The sequence below is a fragment of the Rousettus aegyptiacus genome, unplaced genomic scaffold, assembly GCF_014176215.1.
Source record: "Rousettus aegyptiacus isolate mRouAeg1 unplaced genomic scaffold, mRouAeg1.p scaffold_m13_p_14, whole genome shotgun sequence".
Classification (NCBI taxonomy): domain Eukaryota; kingdom Metazoa; phylum Chordata; class Mammalia; order Chiroptera; family Pteropodidae; genus Rousettus; species Rousettus aegyptiacus.
In genome coordinates, this window is record NW_023416289.1 from 26,073,238 (window position 1) to 26,093,487 (window position 20,250).

The following is a 20,250-nucleotide window of genomic DNA, read 5'->3' on the forward strand; positions in this document are numbered from 1 at the left end:
ACGACATTTATCAGGCACTAATTCTATCTCATTCAAGATTTATATCAGTAACTTATCAAAATCATGGCTCGTCTAGAGGAGGTGAAGGACAGCTAATATGTCAGATGATGGAATCGGGTTTCCTAAAAGGCAGGGACACACTAAAACCATAAACTAATTATTTAATGTCACAGAGATGAATGTGAAGTCTTCACCTTGAGATTCTTAAAGGTTAGCTCACTAAATCAGGGTGAGATCCCCTAAGGTAAACAGAAATTCATTTGAAAACAATGTTGGGGTCTAAGCTGACCACAAACCCACAAGGAACCTTCTGTGTCATACCTTCCCAGAGAACTGATTTCCACTTTAGGGACAGTGATTATTCTCCCACAGCCAGTACAAGTTGAGCCAGCACAAGTCGAGCCACATCTTGCATATTTTGCTCCCAGCACCTTGATTGCAATAAGATCAGAGAATGGTGACTAGTAATGAAAGATACATCAACATAGAAATTTTTAGTTCATCAGAGGGGGTGAGAAAGAGCTAGAGCAGAACTAGAGGTTTCCAGAGGATTGGTTTCAGCTTAGTATGCACAAGATTTCACCAACAGTCAGAGATGCCCGAAGAGGCAGTTAGCCGCCTCGTAAGGTGTAAGCTTGGGTCCCTGAATATGTTAAAACAGAGACTGGGTAACTCACTCTTCCTACAGTTGTGCTGGAAGGTGGACTTGATGGCTCTGATGTCCTTCCCATGTCATGGCATCTATGAGTCTGTAAAAATAACCAAAGAGAGGTCACAGCAAGGCATTCTGGTTCAGCAAGATCTGTTTCCCTGCTGACTTTGCCCCTAGGAAAGGGGCTGTTGAAACCCAATATCCAGCTCTGGAAAAGAACTTGGGCTTGGGAGCCTGACCACCTGAGTTCAAATCTCCCCTGGCTTCCAGTTTTACCATAAGATCTAAAAACCTATCATTTTCTGAGCCTCGGTCTCTTCCATTTAAACAAGAATGAGGATATCTAATTCAGGGGATAGAGAAGATTAAATAAAGAATAGAAAACACTTAATATATCATCCCTTTCTCATTACCCCTGAAAATTGTGAATAAAACTTCTAATACTCTTCACTCATTCATTTATTCACTCATCCAAAAATGCTTATATCTAGGTACTTTCTAGCCTCCTAGCCATTGGGAAGATACCTGTAGAGATGAGAAGCCCTCCCCTAAAGCTACAATCTAGGAACTGAGACTAAGCAGTAAATTGACAATTGCAACTCAGTTGGCAGAGGACTAGGGTGAGGATAACCAGGGAGAGAGGAAGGCTCAAAGAGAAGGAATATTTAATCCCGCCTCAGGAAGGAGGTAGATGGCAGATTCCCCAAAGCATCCTAAAAGATGAGCAGAAATTACTGAGATGAAGCCGCACTGGTATGAGGGAGAAAGGACAGGATAAGTGTCCATGCCTGAATGAACAGCATGTGCCAAGACCCAGATATGATGACACAGTATGGTGAGTTTTGCAAAGTTCAAGTTCAGTGTACCAGCCAGGATGAACTAACTTGTACTGCTGTAGCAAACAATACTGAAAATTCAGAGGCTCACAAAAAATGGTTATCTCTACCCATGATAATGTCCAACAGCGGGGGCTGGGGGCTCTGTTCCATGTCATCTTCTCTTTGGAATTCAGGCTGGCAGTGCAAAGCAGCCACTTTCTAGAACATTGGCATTTGCTGTTCAGAGGAAGAGATAGCATGGCACATTACACACTGCCTCTTAAGGGACTGTCAGGAGGAGAGGGGACACATCTTCTTTGTGCTTACATTTCATAGGCCAAAGTAAGTTGCAAGGGCCACACCTAAACCCAACAGAGATGACTGCAATCTTTCCACAGGCCAGAGGGAGAACTGGAAGTGTTTACTGATAGCAATAATGATCATCACATTCAGTGTGGAAGGAAAGAGAGGGGACAATTATGGGGGGAGAGTGAATGAGAGAGAATCATCAGCCAGGTCACGAAGGTCCTTTATGCTATGTTCTACAATTTGTACTGTATCTAACAAGAGCCACTGAAGTATATCAAGTCTGGGAGTGACACAATTAACTGCTCATTTTAGAAATTGGATATAGCAGGGATGATATTCATTCATTTGTTCCACAAACATTTACATCAGTGATACAAAGCAGACAAAGTCCCCATTACATTTGGTGAAGGGAGGGGGAATTATTAACCAACAAGCTAAACAAGTGAATTTATAGCATTTCAGATGTTGATAAGTTGTAGAAAAAAAGGAAAGATGGGATAATAGTTTTCTCCCTGTTAAAGGGCGAAAAGTCACCAGTAGCATTGAGATGAGAGAAGTGAATGCATTAGAAAGCTATTAAAAGGTATAAGCAACAGAACTGGGTCAACTTATAGAATTGTAAGAGGGTAAATGAGATAAGACACATGGAAATGCCTAGGGCGGGAGGCTTCAATAAACATTACTTGAATCTGAATTTAGAGTTAGAATAGCTCTTTTGAAGCATTCTGTCCCAATGGCCTTAGATGTGACATCGACCCTTTTCAGGAGAGTAGATAACAAACAAACCATTCAGCTGGTTTATTAAGATGGAAATTTTCAGAAAGGTTTAAATGGAGATTTGTGTCAACAGGAGCTGTATTTAATTGATAAAGCAACCCAGAGGTAAAGGAAATGTGAGATGCTTGACGCCTGTGTGGCTGTAGCATGGGGAGAATTCTTTAGAACACTCAAAGCAGACTTCCTCATCAGCTAACTGTGAATTGATGGACTATGTATGACCTTGCGTGCCTTTCTATGGAATAAGTAGAAGAGATTAAAAACAAAGTTGCCTCTTTTACTTCTCTCTTTCCATTCTTCACTCTGGCAGTCAACACAATTTGCAGGTTTATCAGCTGAAGAGGCGTCTAGCAAACTCCTCTCCCACTTTCATGCCCTTTGGGCACCATGAGCTTGAATATCACTGGCATTGCTCTGTGTACCCTATGAGGATCAAAGAGGCTGCAAGTCAAGGGGTCCCCTAAAGGTGATCTGATAGTTCACCCTCCCCAAAAGCAAGACTTCTTTCTGGTACCCCACAGCAAGTGTTATTCAACCTACATACATGTGCTCAGCAATGAGAGCTCGTCAGCTTACCAGGCAGGACTTTCCATCACTGGACAGCTCCCATGGCAACCATGTTCTTCCCAAGACCCATTCACTGGTCTTCAGTGGGAGCCACATGGAATTATTCCATTTCCATTTAAACATGAAATCATTCTCGTATTGGAAGGCAACATGATCCATTTTTAAGGCACCTTTCAATCATGTTAGGCTAGTTCCTCCTTTTTTTGTTTGTATTCTTTCTTCTCTTTAAGTCTTAAAAAAAAGACTTCAGACTCCCAGGCAAGACAGGCCCAATTACTATAACTCATCTTTATACAGCAGTACATCTAGACCACCCACCAGCCCCTCTCCTCCTGATGGTCTCTGGTTTTTCTATTTCCCTCCAATACCATGGGAACCAGGATGATCCATGATTCCAGCCATGACCCGGGTAGAACAGAATCCAAGGGCAGAGTTTAGAAGATTCTAACCCTTTTCCATAAAAAAAAACTTCTCAGGACAGAGAGGAAATGTAACCCATATTAGCTGACATTCAAGGAAAACATTCTTATTGAGCTCTTGCACTCGATTAACTCCAAAGCTTCTCTCTGCTCAAACATTTTGTTGTTCAAAGGGGGAAAAATACACTGTGTACATTTTTCTTTCTTTAAAGATTGGAAAGAAATGAGGAAAAAGCTCGTCTTGTCCATGTTTTTATAACAATATAAAGCATGTGTCCTCTGTGACAGAGATATTTCTTTCCCTCTAAATCCAGCAGAGCTGATGATAGAGCTTAAACATGAGCAAATGTCACACATTCATCTTCCTGAGCCACTTTGCTGCATTTCTGAAAAGATAACACAGCTTCTGTAGGATCGGAAATCTTGAGATTTAGGAACTGGCCCTTCACGCGTCTTTGGGAATTGAGCCTGGAAAACATGTCTATCATTAACTGACCCCGAGAACAGAATTTATGACCTCTGAGGGCAGAGGCCCAGTGGTCATTCATCACTGAATTGATTCTTGGGAAATTGATCCAGAAACATTCTTTGGGTGATAGACATGTGTATTTTTCATGTTTGGGCCTCCCCCATTTCTGCTCTCTGCCTCCAACCCCCTCCTTCTTGGCAGCACAGACTCTGAGTCAAATGCTGGGTTCCAATGCCAGCTTTACTAGAGACCAGCTATGTGACCTTGAGCCAGTCACTACTGTTCCCCCACAGATAAGGGGATAAGAACAGACCCTCTATGAGGTCAAGTTCATATGAAGAGCAGCCAGTGTGGTAGGCTGAACTGTGGCTACCCAAAGATATCAAGTCCTGATCCCTAGAACTTATAAACATGACTTTTTTGGGAAGAAGAGTTTTTGCAGGTGTGATTAAGTTAAGGATTTTGAGTTGAGGAGATTACACTGGATTATCGGAGAGGAGAGGTGGTGGAAGCATGTGATCACCGCGGTCTTTAGAAGAGAGAAAAGCAGAAGAGGATAACACAGACGGGCAGGACAAAGGTGATGTGAAGACAGAACAGAGATGGGAGAGATTGGGCCTCAAGCCAGGAAATATGCCAGCAGCCACCAAAACTGAAAGAGGCCAGGAGCAGATCCTCCCTAGAGCCTTCAGAGGGGCCATGACACAGCCGGCACCTTGATTTCGGACTCCTGGCCTCCGGGAGAGAATAAATTTCTAAGGCTTTGAGCTTCCCAGTACATGCTCATTTGTAACAGCAGCCTTAGGAAACTAATGCAATCAATGAAGTGTGAGCCATGAGCATCACTGGGATATGAGAACTGGGGGGGACAGAAATGTGATCACACTGTGGGCAGTGTATACAAATCCTCAATAGATGCTCGCTCAATTACAGAATTCACAGACTGCTGCTTTTCTGCCTCTCCCTTTCTTACTGTCTCCTTTTTCTGTTTCCCTTTTCCCTTGTTCTGTCCCCAATGACATTTAACTGCCTGCAAACCATTCCCCAGTATAAGCTTTAATCTCTCATTTAATTGCTAGCTGAGTCCCTTCTTCCAGTGCCCATAGGGGGTGGGCTCCTGACGGCTTGCCTTTTGGTAAAATGAGTTCCTTATGAAACATGAACTGCACAGAACTCTGCAGCTTATCTTAATGTTTCTTTTCTCTATTGGACTACAGTACAATTTTGCTCGGCCATGCCTGGGGCCGATATGTATTTAAGAGAATACATATCAAATTCAGGAGAAACCGAACGTTCCAGAGCATCAATGGCAGTGGCTGACATGGTGGGTGATCAGGACTTTTAACTCGGTGCTTTTACAACCTGACTTGCAAGTAGAGCCTCAAAGTCCCCAGCTCTTAAAAATCTTTAATGTGCCCACTCTCCTAGCAGGAGGGAGAGTTTGAAGATAGCCCATGGGGCTGTTTTTCAGGCTTTAATGCCTCATTGCCCTCAATACATGGGCAAGTTATTTTGTGGAAGAAAATGTTTTAAAGACTTAAATGCTAAGTAATAATCAAATAGTCAGGGTTCCTAGCAGAACTTTCACAGTTGGTAATACAGGAAAAAACAATTTAGGACTGTCCCTGCCCTATATCTCAGCTGGGAGTAGCTAAAGACGTTCATTTGTAAGCCACCTTACATCAATGGGGATCCACAGTGCTCCGCCACATGATGCTTTCAGAGCGAACATGAACATGCGTTTTGTCTAGTGCATGCATCACACTGCAATACCATTTTGTATTTAAGCATCTCTGTCTCTCTCAGTTGAACTTGGCAAGTTGAGGGGCCAAGACTGTCTTATTCATCTAGGTATCCACAGTCCTAGCACATGGCCTGCCACAAAGTCGGCCCCAATAGAGTGGAGTTGAACTAAATGGATGTTTACAACACACAGGCAGAATTTCTTCCTTTCCCGGTGTGGGTATAGGACTAACTAGAGAACACACAGCTTGTATTTGAAACATATGAGATTCTTGGATTGTGTAAAACACAAAAGATGCATCACACACTGATGAGGCAGCTGTGGTCTCTCCAAGCCCTTAAGGTAACATAGGCTGAAGAGACACTTCAAGGGTGTTGTGTTAACGTGACTCCTACCATTTTCATAAATCTCTGTTACCTGTCCACAAACAGTCTCTGGGTGACTTTCTTTTGTAACAGGCAACCATTCTAGTATAAGATGTCCCATTTCGGATCTGTGTGGCTCTCCTGAGTCACCCCACATATATACACCCATTGGCGCACCCTCACTTTAACATTCAACTCTGTGTGTTTCCTGCTTCCAGAACCCCCTGCCATGAGGGAAGGAGGCAGGAAGATCAGAGTCAGAGAAAGAGATGTGATGATGGAAACAAAGATCAGAGTTTAGAGAAAAATGTGACGATGTTATGTTGCTAACTTTGAGTGAGGAGGCAGCAAAGGAGCCACAAAATGCAGCACGACAGCCCCTCCGCCACTTCCTGCTTGTGACATCAGCCCTTTGGGTATCGCAAGGCAGCTCTCTTGGCCATAGTGGAAGTTTATCAATTATTTGGCTAACAGGAACAGCTTCAGAAATGACAAACAAGGCTAAGGGGATAACCAAGATCAATTCAGCAACTTGAAAGAAGAGGCTATATCTTAATTATCTCTGAGTCACCCAGTGCATGCGATAAACCCTGAAATGTTGAGGCTTAATACTGAGTGAAAGTGATGATCACCTCTATTTTACTTGGTAGTCTTCCCTATACACAACGTAAAATTGCCTCAATAAGAAAAAGCATTCACACTAACCTTGCATTCTCCAACGCTTGTACTTCAAAAATGGAGCCTCTGAGCCAAGCTTCTCCCATCTACTAATAACAACAATATTGCCAAAGAGCACAGAGCCTTGGGCTGACTATTAGATATATTAACTCATTTAACCCACACAACAACCCCATCACAAGAGTACCATCATTATCCAGGGGAGATTCCAATTGAACCAGCCTGAGTCATGTGCCTCTTGGCCCTTTCAGCTTAGAAAGCAGGTGCTTTTGGTCTCTCCCCTGCCAGACTATTTCCATGAAGAGAACATTACAACCTGGAAAGGCAGCCATCATCATGAGGCTGGAATGCATACACGGGAAAGACAATTTAAAAATAAGTAAGAATAAAATGAAAGGAGAAAATATTCATACAAAGTGAGCCAGACACTATTGGATCTCTTCTCCATTCACTCCATAACCAAATATTTACTGAGCGCCTACTATGTGCCTGACCCTGCTCCATTCAGTGGGATATGAGAGTGAATCAAATGTGCGTCATTTAGTTTTATGTATCTAAGTTATTCCCTGAGTGGCACCCCGATGGCCTGAAAGAGGAAATGTAGCTTTCATAAGTGGCATTCGCTGTAGAGAGAAGTGAGCATGAATAAAAATGACTCCAGTTCCACGTGTCACAGATCATCATGGAGAAGCTACGCCACCCATCCCCAGGCTGCAAGCCCAGGCATCTAGAGGGATTCCTTTTAGACCTCAACCTCAGCGTGCTTAATTTCAGATTTTTGCGACCCTGATAAACCTCCTTCATCAAGTTTTATTCTTCATAAAAGATCCATTTCCCCAGACTCATAAAGCAGCTCCTCCTAATTCAGTGTTATTTTATAAATACTTTCATTGCTAGCATCAATCACCGGCAGCTGACTTTCCAGCCATAAAACAACAGCTTGCAACATCACCACATTACCCAATATGTATTTACTTATCAAGTTGAAGAACACATGTTTGCAAAATCAGCAACATTACAGCTCTACTAGCAATTTGCCGGCACTTTCTTCCCATTGAACACAGAGTCTCAAGTCTCGGATGTGCCGTATTTCAGCATCCTGGCTCATTTGTATCTTGTTACTGCAGTAATCACCAACCGCCCCTTCCCCCGTGCAAACCTCCCTGAGCCCCTCATTGATCATGCCTGTGACTTTAGACAGGTTATTCACTTAACAAGTGCAGTTCTGAGGTCATTGATCATCTGCCCTGCACTACAGCTCTGCTTGTCCCTTGGGCTCCTTGAGGTGGCTCAAAGATGCCCCAGACAAGCTCTAGTGGATCAGGACAAGGGTGTTCTCTAGTCAGCCTTCAGGGAGTGTTTTTGAAAATTCATTATCCAATCAACAATTGCAATTTTAGGTGCCTAAGTGACATAAGCTGTGCAGGAGAGAAGTGGAAAGAACAGGCACCTTGCCAGGCCACTTGCCAGCTGGATAACCTAGTCAACATCATCTCTATCTGCCTCAGCTTTCCTCTCCGTAAAATGGAGCTAATGCTGCCTATCTCCCATGGTTGCTGGGAGGATTCAGTGATTGCTATGACCCAAACTGTCTGTATGATGGTGAGAACCCTCAATAAAGGTCAGCTCTTCCTCACTTACACAGTTTTCTCTGTGCCTTCCTGAGCACGTGCTCAGCCACTTGCCAGCAGTGATCTTAGGAAGGTGAGCAGTTTGACTTCTCTGAGCCTCAGGTTCTCCTTTTTTAAAAGTAGAAGTGACTTAATTACCCTGGGGGGCTATTACAAGGACTTTTCCTAGCACAAGTAGGTCCACACATTCATTTCCCTCTCTGTGGAAGGATTGCAAATGCCCCCCCATTGGGCCCCTGTGTTTTATATACATTTTCAAATCAACTTTACACAGTGGCAGGTGTCAGCCCATTTTATAGATGGGGAAACCGAGACTGTGTGAACTTCTATATATTGCCCGGATCACATAACCAGTAACAGAGGGCCAGAGTTTATACCTGCCTGGCCCCTGTCTATTCCCAGAATTTTACTCCCCAGACCCCACACCAGATTAGTAGATTCAAAATCTCCTAGGCTGAGTTTCTGGCATCAGGAGTATGGTTAAAGCTGTTTACATGATTCAAATGAGCAGCCAGGGTTGCAATGCCTAGCCCCATGCTGTGTCCCCTCAATGTCGCACTGGTGTGTGACCCACATCTGGTGGGACCTAGATTGCAAGGGAAAAACCAGGCAGAGGTAAGTGTCTAATTAAAAGGAAGAAGGTGGCCTGGGGTCCAGCAAATGAAGGCAGAGGTCAGGAAAATAGTAGCCCTCTGGCGTCTAAAGCAACTCAAGAGCGGGGGACCAGAAGAAGTCGTGTGAACTTCAGCCACAACCTGAGCAGACCCTTGAGTTCTTGTGCTATTACATAATGCTTCTTACCTAATAGGGACAAAACTGTTGGGGGAGCCTGTGAGCAGTTGCAGCGAGGGCCCGAATGATGGAAACAAAGGCCTCTGCATTGCGGTTTGACTGGCAGAAGGCAGGATCACTGAGATGCCCGTGTCCGGTGAGAGTCTCGGTGCCCATATGCATTTCCCAGGCCTCTTGCAGGTCTGGCTCCTGACTCTTAACCAGGACCGGCTGCATAATTTTCAGAGCCCCTTGCAAAATGAAAATGCAAGGCCCCTTGTTCAACAATTATTATGAATGTCAAGAGGGTATCAGCAGAGCATTAAATCAAGCACTAGGTCCTTCTGAGCAAAGAGCCCTGAGCAACTGCATAGGTCTCAGGCCCATGAAACTGGCCCTGCTCTTGACCTGGCCTTAGATACCAGATATGGCCAATAGACTGTGGGTAGTAGTGATTTGTGTCATTTCTGGCTGAAGAATTTAATGAGTCAGCAGCATGCAGCTTTGCATTCTGTGCACTCCTCCCATAACAATCAGGAAACCACATGGTCCCAATGGCATGGTACAGGATGCAAGGGCCTGGATCCCTACATCACAACTGGGAGAGGAAGCATCCTTGGACAGGAGCTCCAAAATGGACTGAATCTGAGGGGAAAATTAATCTTGCATATTAAGCCTTTGAAATTTCAGGATTGGTTGGTTATCATTATCCCAGTCTAGCCTAGCCTAAAATACTCCATGTTTTTAAATAGCAAAACTGCTTCACTTTTGCCCTTAAATAGATATAAATGATAGGGATAATAGGCCTATTATTCAGAATTTACCTAGAAATTAATCTTTAGTGCCAATCAGACATTAATTATCCATCTGCTTCCCATTCCACTTTCATCATTACCTTAAGCTGTAATAAAAGAAAGAGGAAATAAAAATATTCATTTTTATTTATTCACCTTATTTATTTATTTCTTTACTCATTCTTTCATCACATGTTTACTAAAATCTTACTACTCACAAAGCATTATCCTGGTAACTTTGAAGATTTCCATGCACTGAAAATACAAAATTTAATCAGAAAAGCTAACTGATGTTAGTATTAGCATATTATTAAATACTATATACTATGCTTAATTTGCATATTCAACAATATTAATATCTGAGCCATTGTGTGGGAAATAAATACAGAAGAGACAAGATCTCTACCCTCAGTAAATGTCACATATAGAAGTTCCAAGAAGAGAGGCAAATCGTGGTTTCAATTGTTCAAGTGCAGGATTTTTAAAGTGCCAGTAGTGCCACATTTAGGGACACTGGTATGAACGATTCTAACATGGGGTTTCTCAACCTCAGCACTACTGGCATTTTGGGCTGCGTGATTCTCTCTTGTGAGGCTGTTCTGTGCATTGTAGGCTTTTAGCGGCATCCCTGGCCTCTACCCACTAGATGCCGGTATCACATACCCCACCCAGTCGTGACGTTCAAAAATGTCTCCAGACATTGCCCAGTGTTCCCTGGGTGAAAAAAATCACCCCTAATTGCAAACTGCTGCTCTGAGGAGAATTAAATTTAAAATCTTTAAAATTGGTTAAGCAAACAAAAACGCACACAATTTCCTAATGTTGTTTCTAGAGTTTTATGGAGAAATATTTTCATATTTGAGAATTTCACTACTTCATGTTTATCCAACACAGGGATTTCTTATTATTATTTTGGAATATTAGGGATAAATATTCCATTTAAAATTGCTTTTTTGAAATGTTTTAGATCAGTTAATTCAATATAGAGAATCGTGTAGCCTTTTAAAAGAGCTACACATAAATAAATAAATAAATAATAGATAGAAAGATTAAATCAAAAATTTTAACAGGTTCGAGAAACATATTAGTTTAAAATTCCATATGAAATGAAGAAACTAGGGAAATAAAATACATCATGATAGGAGGAACTCACATTTTATTCATGTCTTACCTTAAATCTCAAAAACGGTTATCGTTCCTAAAACCTGGTCTGTTGAAGCTTAATTAAACAATATCTCACCAGAAAAGTAGGGCAAAGTTTCTGCGAAGAGTGAACGAAGAGCGGGAGCAACTGAAGGATTAAAATAATCATAAAGTGGTTCTGTCACCACCATCTCCCCATCAGTATAAAAATAAACAACTTTTGAAAACAGGTGGAGACAACCATTGCTCAACTTGTCATAACTTATTACATATTTGACTGTCAATTTGTACTTAAAAAACCAACTAGCTCTAGGGAGGTAAAACAAATTTGAGTGAAGTCTATTGCATTTCAAATCAAGCCTGTGGTAATTGCAGCTGCACAGAGGCGCTCATGGCTTCTATTAAAGGAAGTGAGCAACTGTCTCAAAATTTAAGGCATTCTTATTTTTTAGAACAGAGTTGTCTTCATATTTGAAGTGACTTACTCAACTCAAAACCTGCATCAGAAGTATGTACTTTGTGCCAGTTTGACTCAATGTCGTTCACATATATCCTTTAAGCAACCGAAATGATCAGTGGTCAACGTATTACAGTGATTTAATGGTGACATGAACTAGTGGCCCCCAAAGCCCAACATTTGAGAAATGGGTTGCATTTTATTCTCATCAGCTCTTTATCTGTTTTAGTTCATCTCCAGAAAATGCTGTGCTATTTGGTTATTTGAAATAGCAACTTCCACATTAAAAATAAACTCTTTTTTTATTCATGCAATATTTTCTAGCTTGTATGTAAAGATTAATTCACTTACATCCCTTTACTAGTTACCTATTACTGTATATTAAAACAAATCAAGGTTTAGTGGCTTAAAACAATAGCCATGTATTTCCTTGTAATTTTGCAAGTTGGCATGGGTTCCACTGAGTGGTTCTTGTGCTAGTCTTGCCTGAGGTTGCCCACATGGCTGCTGTCTGGAAGCTCAACTGGGGTCGAATGGTCCAAGATGATCTCAGCTTACATGTCTGATGGTTAGTTAGGGGTGTCGGCCAGGAAGCATTAGTTCCTAGACATGTGGCCCTTCCAGCAGGAGAGCCCAGAGATCTTTGGATGGTGGCTGGGTTCCAGGAGGACAAAGTCTAATACAGAAGCATTTTCAAGCCCCTGTTTGTATAATGTCTTCATGTGTCCCATTGGTCAAAGAAAGTCACATGGCTAAGGTGATGGTCAGTGTAGAAAGGGACAATACAAAAATGTAGTTATAAGAAAGTGTGATTTGCTTGGGGCCAGTAAAGGGACAAGCTTACCTCCTAATACAAAGATTGTCCCTGGATTCAAGACCTTTTAGGTGAGTAGAAACTAATTTGAATATTTGAACATACCTCAGGAATTGACTGGATATTTCCACTTTTGTCTAAATTAGCATCATTTGGTTCTAGATTAAAGCAACAAAATTTACTTTCTAGAGTAATACTAAGCATTTAATAAAGTATATTCATTTATTTGCTTCCATATTTACTTTCTGCCTTTATTAGAGAAGATTAGTGGTGACCGCATGGAACAGCAAACCCAAAATGACAATAGCTCGAACAAGATTGGCTTTTACTTTTCTCTTGATTATTTCTTGCTTGTGTAAGCAAAACTGGAGGGAGGCATTTCAGCTCTCCCTCGAAGCTCCGTGGTCATCAGAGACTCAGGGACTCAGATTTCTGTCTTTCTGCTCTATCTTTCCATCGTGTGGTTCCCATTTGAAGGGCTATCTCATGGTTTAACATGGCTGCTGAAGCTATAGTCATCACATTGTACTCCAGGTAGCAGAAAGTTGAGGGGAGTGGGTTAGAAAAGCACATACCTCTTGGTTATGTCCCGCTAAGGAACCTCCTCTCCCAGGAGCCTCACACATAATACTTCTAATTATATCCATTGTCTTAAACCTTAGTCCATGGCCACATTAACTGCCAGAGAAGCTGGGACTTCTAGAGTCTCAGCTAGGCAGCAATGTGGACAGCTAAAATCAGGGTTATGTTCCTACGGAAGAAAAGAATGGTTACTAGGTAGCAACTCACAGTTTGAGCCTCACAGTCCCTTCAGAAAAGTAGGGTTCAAACTTTGGCTCATTGGATAACAAGCTACGTGACCTTACCAGTCATCGTTTTCTTGTCTGTACAATGAGCTTAACAGCATGACATACCTCCCGGGTTTACTATGTTAATGCAGGAAAAGTGCATCACACATTTATATTATTGTGTCTCTAGCACCTCCTACTTGCTGGGTCCTGAAACCACATAAGGGAACTTCCCTGTTCTAAAAGGGAGATGGGCAGAAGAAAGATGAACTCTTTTGAGTGGATGTGCCGTTCTTTAAATTGTAATCTATCTTCAGAGTACACACGAACAGCATTTTAGTTCGTGTCTTTGAAGAATTGGCACTTCTGACTGTCAAGGTCAAAGGTTAAAACTGGTGAGTCTTTGACCAAAGTCCATCGTCACCTATCTGGACTAGTATCCAACATGTAATCATTTTGACCATTTATACAAAAGTCCCAATTCCAATCTGTTCTTGAAAAATCTAAAGTCTGGCTTCTTCAGACTTGCATTTCAGAAATGTAGCAATTACCTTGAGCTAAACGGTAAAGCTCCCTTAGGCAGGACATAACATCCTCCAGTTTGCTGCAGTCCCCACCGTTTCTAATTGTGCTGAAATTACTTTACTCATAGAGGCTACCTGTGTGGGCATTTGATTGACTTTTGAGCTTCTCATTTCCAGCCCGACTCCCATGACCCCACTCTGGAAATGGGGCCAGGGAGTCACAGCAGTGGCTCTCAGCCACAGTCAAAGAAGAGGCCAAAGGTCATTGACATCTTTATCAAAACTCCCATTATCAAGAACTTTCTGGGTCTAGTGCGCAGCCTGACTACCATACGAAAAATGTGAGAGGATCTTGGTGCTGGTGAATGACAATTCCTAGATAATTGAGGGACAGAAGGAAATGCCCTCAAAAGGGGCAGTAGCGACAAAGCTAAACCTTCCGAGCTTTGCTTTCAGTCTCAGCCTGCATTCTCCATTTCTTCTTCCTCAGAGTCAGGGTAGAAGCACTTTTCTATGCCGTCTGAGGATCCAGGCGGGGCTTTCTTCAACAGTCTCCACACCCAGAGCAGAGCGCCAACCTCCTCCTACCCCACCTGCAAAGAGAGTGTTTCGGAGATAAGCAGAAAAGCTTAAAGTGAATTATGAATAGTGGTTTCCAATTGGACACTCCTTCAGGAGTGAAGATAAAGCAGTTCTGAAATGCTAATGTAGGTCAAGGGGAAAATAAGACATTATTTACGATTCATTACATGGGTGACTTTTCAGGAATGCACACACTGCAGAATGTGGGCTGCCTGTGGATACCTATCAGATTGGTTTGGTTATCTTTTGTCGACTAATCATCTGACAGTTTTCCTATTAATTCCTGTATACACAGAAACATTGATAAGACCAGAGGAAGTTGATTCATGAATGCATGCACACAACCAAAGTTTCTAGGCTTTCCTAGGGAAAGAAAGGAATTGTTTCCCTTACAAGATTTTAATTAATTCCTGCTCCTATAGCTTCTGAGTGTGAGTCCAAGAAAGAGTATGAATTCGACTCTAAGTGGTTGGGTCCTACAAGGTGTTTTGCTCATCATCATTACTGCACACTGCACTGGGTCCCCAGCAGAACTGAGTAGCAAATAAAAATAACAATAAAACTTACTTCTCTTAAGTATTTACTATTGCCAAGGCATTGGGCTTTATATTCATTAATTTATACATTCTCCGTGGGGACAATATCACCCCCAGAGGGAAGAAAATTGGTTCTTTGGGGGAACATTAAAGAGATTAGATATTACAATGGTTTGTGGCTCTCCAAAGGGCCATAGCACATAAATCACATAAATATACAGTATATCTACTGCAGGGGGTGGCAAGTAGGAAAAAAATGTCTAAAAAGACTCTTTGTCTGTTAATGATGAAAAAATAAAGATTGAGAAACACTAAATTAATTCATTCAATGTCCATAACAGCCAATTAAGGGAGATGCTGTTTTGTAAATGAAAAACTTGTGGTTTGATAAAATAAAGGAATATGCTTAAGGATGCCCAGCTGGCAAATGGTGAGGGTTTTAAATTAGACAGCCCACACCCTAACGGTGCCTCTAGTACTGTTCAACCTTGAGTTTGCACACCGAGGTCTCTCTCTCTTTGTTATTAAGAACTGTTTGGAGAGAACTGGGTTGTGACCACCTGCTTGGTCAAAAAGCAAACCCAGATTGGTGTGACTTGTGATAAGCCAAAGGAATGGCTGTGGTCTGTGTCTTGGGCCACTAAAGTTACATCCACAACAGGTCCCATGTCTGTGCTCTGATGGTCACAGCCGAGGGATGTGTCTACCTCTGAAAGCAAAACTTGGCCTGTAGGGTAACAAACTGGTCTGGTTTGCTCAGGACTGTCTTGGAATTCCCTAAGTCCCAGGAAAACTGGCTGGTTTGTCATCCCACATCTAGAATTCTCAGGTTGGGTATTTCAAATCAAGGTACCCAGAACCCTCTCAACCTGAAGGGCCCTTAAGAGAAATTTAGTTTCAAGCTGGCATCAGTGCAATTAGACATACCCCAAGATGCTTCTATGTTCCTTTCACCTGGCTGAACAGGTTTAGGTGCCGATAGTCTAAGGACTTTGATCTGATATGGAGTATCAGTATCCATGGTCACATTCTCTTTTCAGTAACGTTTGAGCACATCTCTTAATTCAGTCACAGAGATCAGTGTTTGGGTGGCTTTCAAACGCACTACCTCCTCTCACAAATCTGATGTTTTATGACGATGCACCATTTTGTTAAATCCAGAGAGCTCACTTGGTGACATCTTCCACTTCTGCTCATACTGGTTTTGGTATTTTGCATCTGGAAAGATACATTTGCCCCAACTGTGCTATTAGATCTGAACATTCTTGTCTTGATATATTATTTGCTTATGGGGATAGAATTTAAAAAAAAAAAAAAAAAGAGGCTGACATTTTTGATCATGTGAGAAAAATGTTTTGGGATGAAACAAAAAGATTTCCAGAACAGAATAATTTCATCACCTGTGGCACTTAGCAAGCCATCTTTGGAGCCTCCCACTTGAGGCTGGCTGATCTTTCATAGAGGTTGAAACCAGCTCCTCATCTTCTGATCTGCACTCTGTTTCTCAAAGGTATAACTATGATCAAAGTCACAGGGAAGCAAACCTATCAGCACCAACTTTCAAGGTCATGACACTAGGCAGCACTTTAATCAGAGAAATACAGCCAAGAGGAAGGGGCTATCTAAGACAAAAGAGTCATAATTGTTTATCAGCCTGTTGCGCTGGCAGCCATGTCCTTTGACAAAGGAAAATAATGGCCTGACTTGAGACTTTCAGCTAGCCACTCAGAATTTCTTTATTTTGCTTTGGAGGGGCCACTTCTAGTTCACATGGCTCTGGGAGTGACAGGGTGATTATCATTTATTTTGATGTTCAGAGAATATTGTGACAGGGGAGAAGACAGAAATGTACTGTGTGTGGAGGCCCCACACCCGTGTCTATCACGTAATTATCCTTTCTCTGCCATCAGGAAGCACACATTGGCATGAAATAAGCACAGACGGGAAGCTTCTGGGCTGATGGAAATCAATGAGCCCTTTTTCTTAGAGTCTAGAAGTGGGCTCGGGCAAGGGGCGGGGGTACCGATGCTTCCCATAGGCAGTGGGAACAGCAGTCCTGATGTTCACCTGCTAAACAGCAGCCCTGGACTTGCAATTAGTTACGACTGCTGAGACCAGTTCCAACAAGGGACTCCAAGGGGCAAAAAAGAGCTCAGAGGAGGTAGTGAAGCATGTCTGGTTATGAAAAATGCCCCGACAGCACTGTAGACTAGTTATCCATGACTTCAGATCAATGTGGAAAAGCCAAAGCTACAGTGAATTATAAAAATGCAATTCTACTCAAACAACATCAACAGAGGACCTACTACGTATCAGATACTGAGTTTACAAATATGAACAAAACACAGTCTGTACCCTCCAAGACCTCAAATTTAGGACTATGTAGCCCCTCACATAAAAATTTTCTTAAAGTGAAGAGGTTCGTCAACAGAGAAATTTGGGAAATTCTGAAAATTTGACCCTCTCTTGGAGATTTTCAATATGCATTTGCTTATAGGGGCACTTAGCCATTTTCCAAGAGAAAACTGGCTTAACTATATATGGTGACCACATATTTCCCACATTTGTTTCTCAGCCGAGCCATGGAATAAGAGTTCCTTGGCTACAACTTAGGGAATGCTGGCTTAGGAGGTTTATCCCGCTGTTGTAGAACCTGAAAGTATGAAAAGTATGACCCAGCTGCCAAGGGAGGAGCTGGCAAGAGCAGGATATTAAACCTACCAAATGGACTGGTACTCAGGACTGGTACTTGAGCCACGAGTGTACCATGTGGAAAAGCAGTGTAAACTACAGGGTGTGTGTGAGTGTGTGTGTGTGTGTCTGTTAGTATTGAGTTGCGATCACCATAATGGAAACTTGAATCTAGAAACTAAGAGCAATGGGCAAGGTAGAAGGGAGAGGGTGAGGCAGGGCCACCTTCCCTGCCAGGTTTCGTAAACAATTTAATTCTGAGCTCCTTTGTCCGAGGTCATTGCCTGCATTGCAGATTTGATCATAAAAGGCATCCTTCTCAGAGCACTAATGCATCAGGCACTATATTGAGTTCTTTAATATATTATCCCATTAAATCTTTACAATAACCGAGAGAAAAGTGTTAGTAGTGTCTTCATGTTGTAAAGGGGGGATAGAGACTTGGAGAGGTTTGAATAACTAGCCCAAGTTCTCATAGTAAAGACCTAAACCTAGATATGTTACCTTACAATCTATTTTCTTCAATGCTGCAAACCTATCTCCTGACATAGGCATTCTCCGTAGAGGTCAGTCTCAGAAGTAAAGCCAGGTATGTATTCACGTCTGGGTTAAGACAAAGGCAGGACAGAAGATCAAGTTTACTTGCTCTCCAGCAATTCATTAAAATAATAAAATATTTCTGTGTAACCTTGGAAATGTTACAGGATAACCTATTATGTCATGTTATCGAAACTGTGAAAAATAACGACCAAAAAAGACATTATCAGTGAATTCCTGGTGAAAACCAGAAAATTCATAAATCTGAGAAGTTTTGACCATGACAGTCAAAAGTCATGATGACTTCATTTTTGTACTTTCTTTTGCTCGTTCATCTTTGACTGCAATTAAAGACAGATTAAATAGGACACAGATTCCGCCAATCAAGCATTCATTAGACACTAACAAAGTGCAAGACACTGGGTCATGCTTACTCGACCAGAGACTACTTGGTGTGGAATTGATGGCGCTGAGGCCTCTTCCATGCCTTTGGCCCCACAGACCTCACTTTGCCCGTCTCTGGGTGAGATTGTGGACCTGAAAGCTACTTCTCATTTCTGATAGAGATCCTTAAGTATGCCTGTTTTCCTAAACCAGGAAGGCAAGGAAGTGTCACTTTTCACACTAAGCTGGTGTACTGAGACTGGCCATCTGGACCAGTGGGTTGAGAAAGAACCCCGATTCCATGGTGCAACTTAATGGGAAACAGAGTGCCAAATGGTTTGCTGATATCTTCCAAAGGCAAGGGGCTCGCACATGCCAAGAATTTTCTATTCCTGCACTGGACCCAAAGGTTTCCCTTACAAAATTCTCACAAAGAAACAAGGAAGGGCAAAGAAACAAGGTAGAATAGAGTCACATCTTAATATATCACCCTCAAAGCAACACTGGTGAAATTAACTGAGACTGCTTAACAAACTGATCCGACCTTAGGTTGGTCAGACTCCCCTTTGTTTGCCTGATCAGTCAGACTTAAGGGCTGACAATCTGTTTCCTACTATGAGAAAAAGTAAACTGGCTCTGACGGTTTGAGAAGCACTGTTATGTAAGTAAAAGACATACCGGGGCGGTGGCTGAACTGGGTGAATTCTGTTTCCTTTAAGCATCAATATTTTATATATACATATAAATATTCCTGCTAGGAACTACAGGTCTACTGTTTTCATCTCTTACCAGTTAGGTCACACTTTGTGGGTCCAGAAGGGTTCGTAACCAGAAGGTGGGATTCTATAATCATAGGAAACTAAATTACCATGAAAAATTAGGGTTGGGAAGGTCACCCTGAGCTAAATATGATAGCTCACAATTGCTGCAACCAGCAGGCAAACGTGCCTGATTCTGCTCTAGACCATGCTTCTATCAGTGCTTATGATTATGATCCTTTTAAATTAAATTTTAATTGCAAAAGCAATATATTCTCCTTGTAAAAATGACCAAAACATTACAAACTGAGCCAAAATCTTCCCTTGTCACCATCCTTAATCCAAGTCCCCTCTCCTTTCCCAAATTTAACCACCATAACCCTTTACCTTTATAGAGCTTCTTCTATGCACTTACATGTATAAACACTACCTGCAAAACAGATGCATAAATCATGGTGGAACTTTGTACCGGCAGGGTCACAAAAATGATACCATACTGTGGATAACATCCTTCGACCTGATATTTTTCACTTAATGCTCCTCTTGGCGAGTGCTCCATGTTAGAGCACATTAGACCTACAAACTTTTGAAAACTGCTGCAAAGTATTTCTTAGTGTGGGGATACCATCACTTTAGCAATTCCTCTGTTGTCGGACAGTTATTCTGTTTCTCAGTATTTCGCTATGGTGGATAATCCTGCCACGAACAACGCACTTGGCAAAACTCCTCATGTGAGTGCTTTTTGAGGATAGATGCCAAGGGCATGAATGCATTTTTTTTTTCTACTAGTTGCTACTCAGTTTTCCCTGAAAGTTGACCAATTCCCATTCATGTCAGCTGTGTGCGAGCAAGACCCCGTATCTGACACCCTTATCAACCCTTGACGTACCTAATAGTCCTCATGTCACCCTCATCTTCGTATTGTCTTTGAAATTAAAGTGCCTAAGACGGTGTAGTTGCCACATAGGGAACGGTCAATGTTTGCTCAGGCTCCTTCAATTGGTGTATCTTTTCCCGTTACTTCTGCCTAGGCACCAGAGAG

The 20,250-nt window shown here is 42.1% G+C and overlaps 1 protein-coding gene across 3 annotated transcripts in view; it reads left to right on the forward strand.

Annotated features, from left to right (window-relative positions):
* CDH13 (cadherin 13) overlaps positions 1-20,250 on the forward strand; it is a 1,315,977-nt gene that overhangs the window by 1,072,790 nt on the left and 222,937 nt on the right. The window lies entirely within an intron of this gene.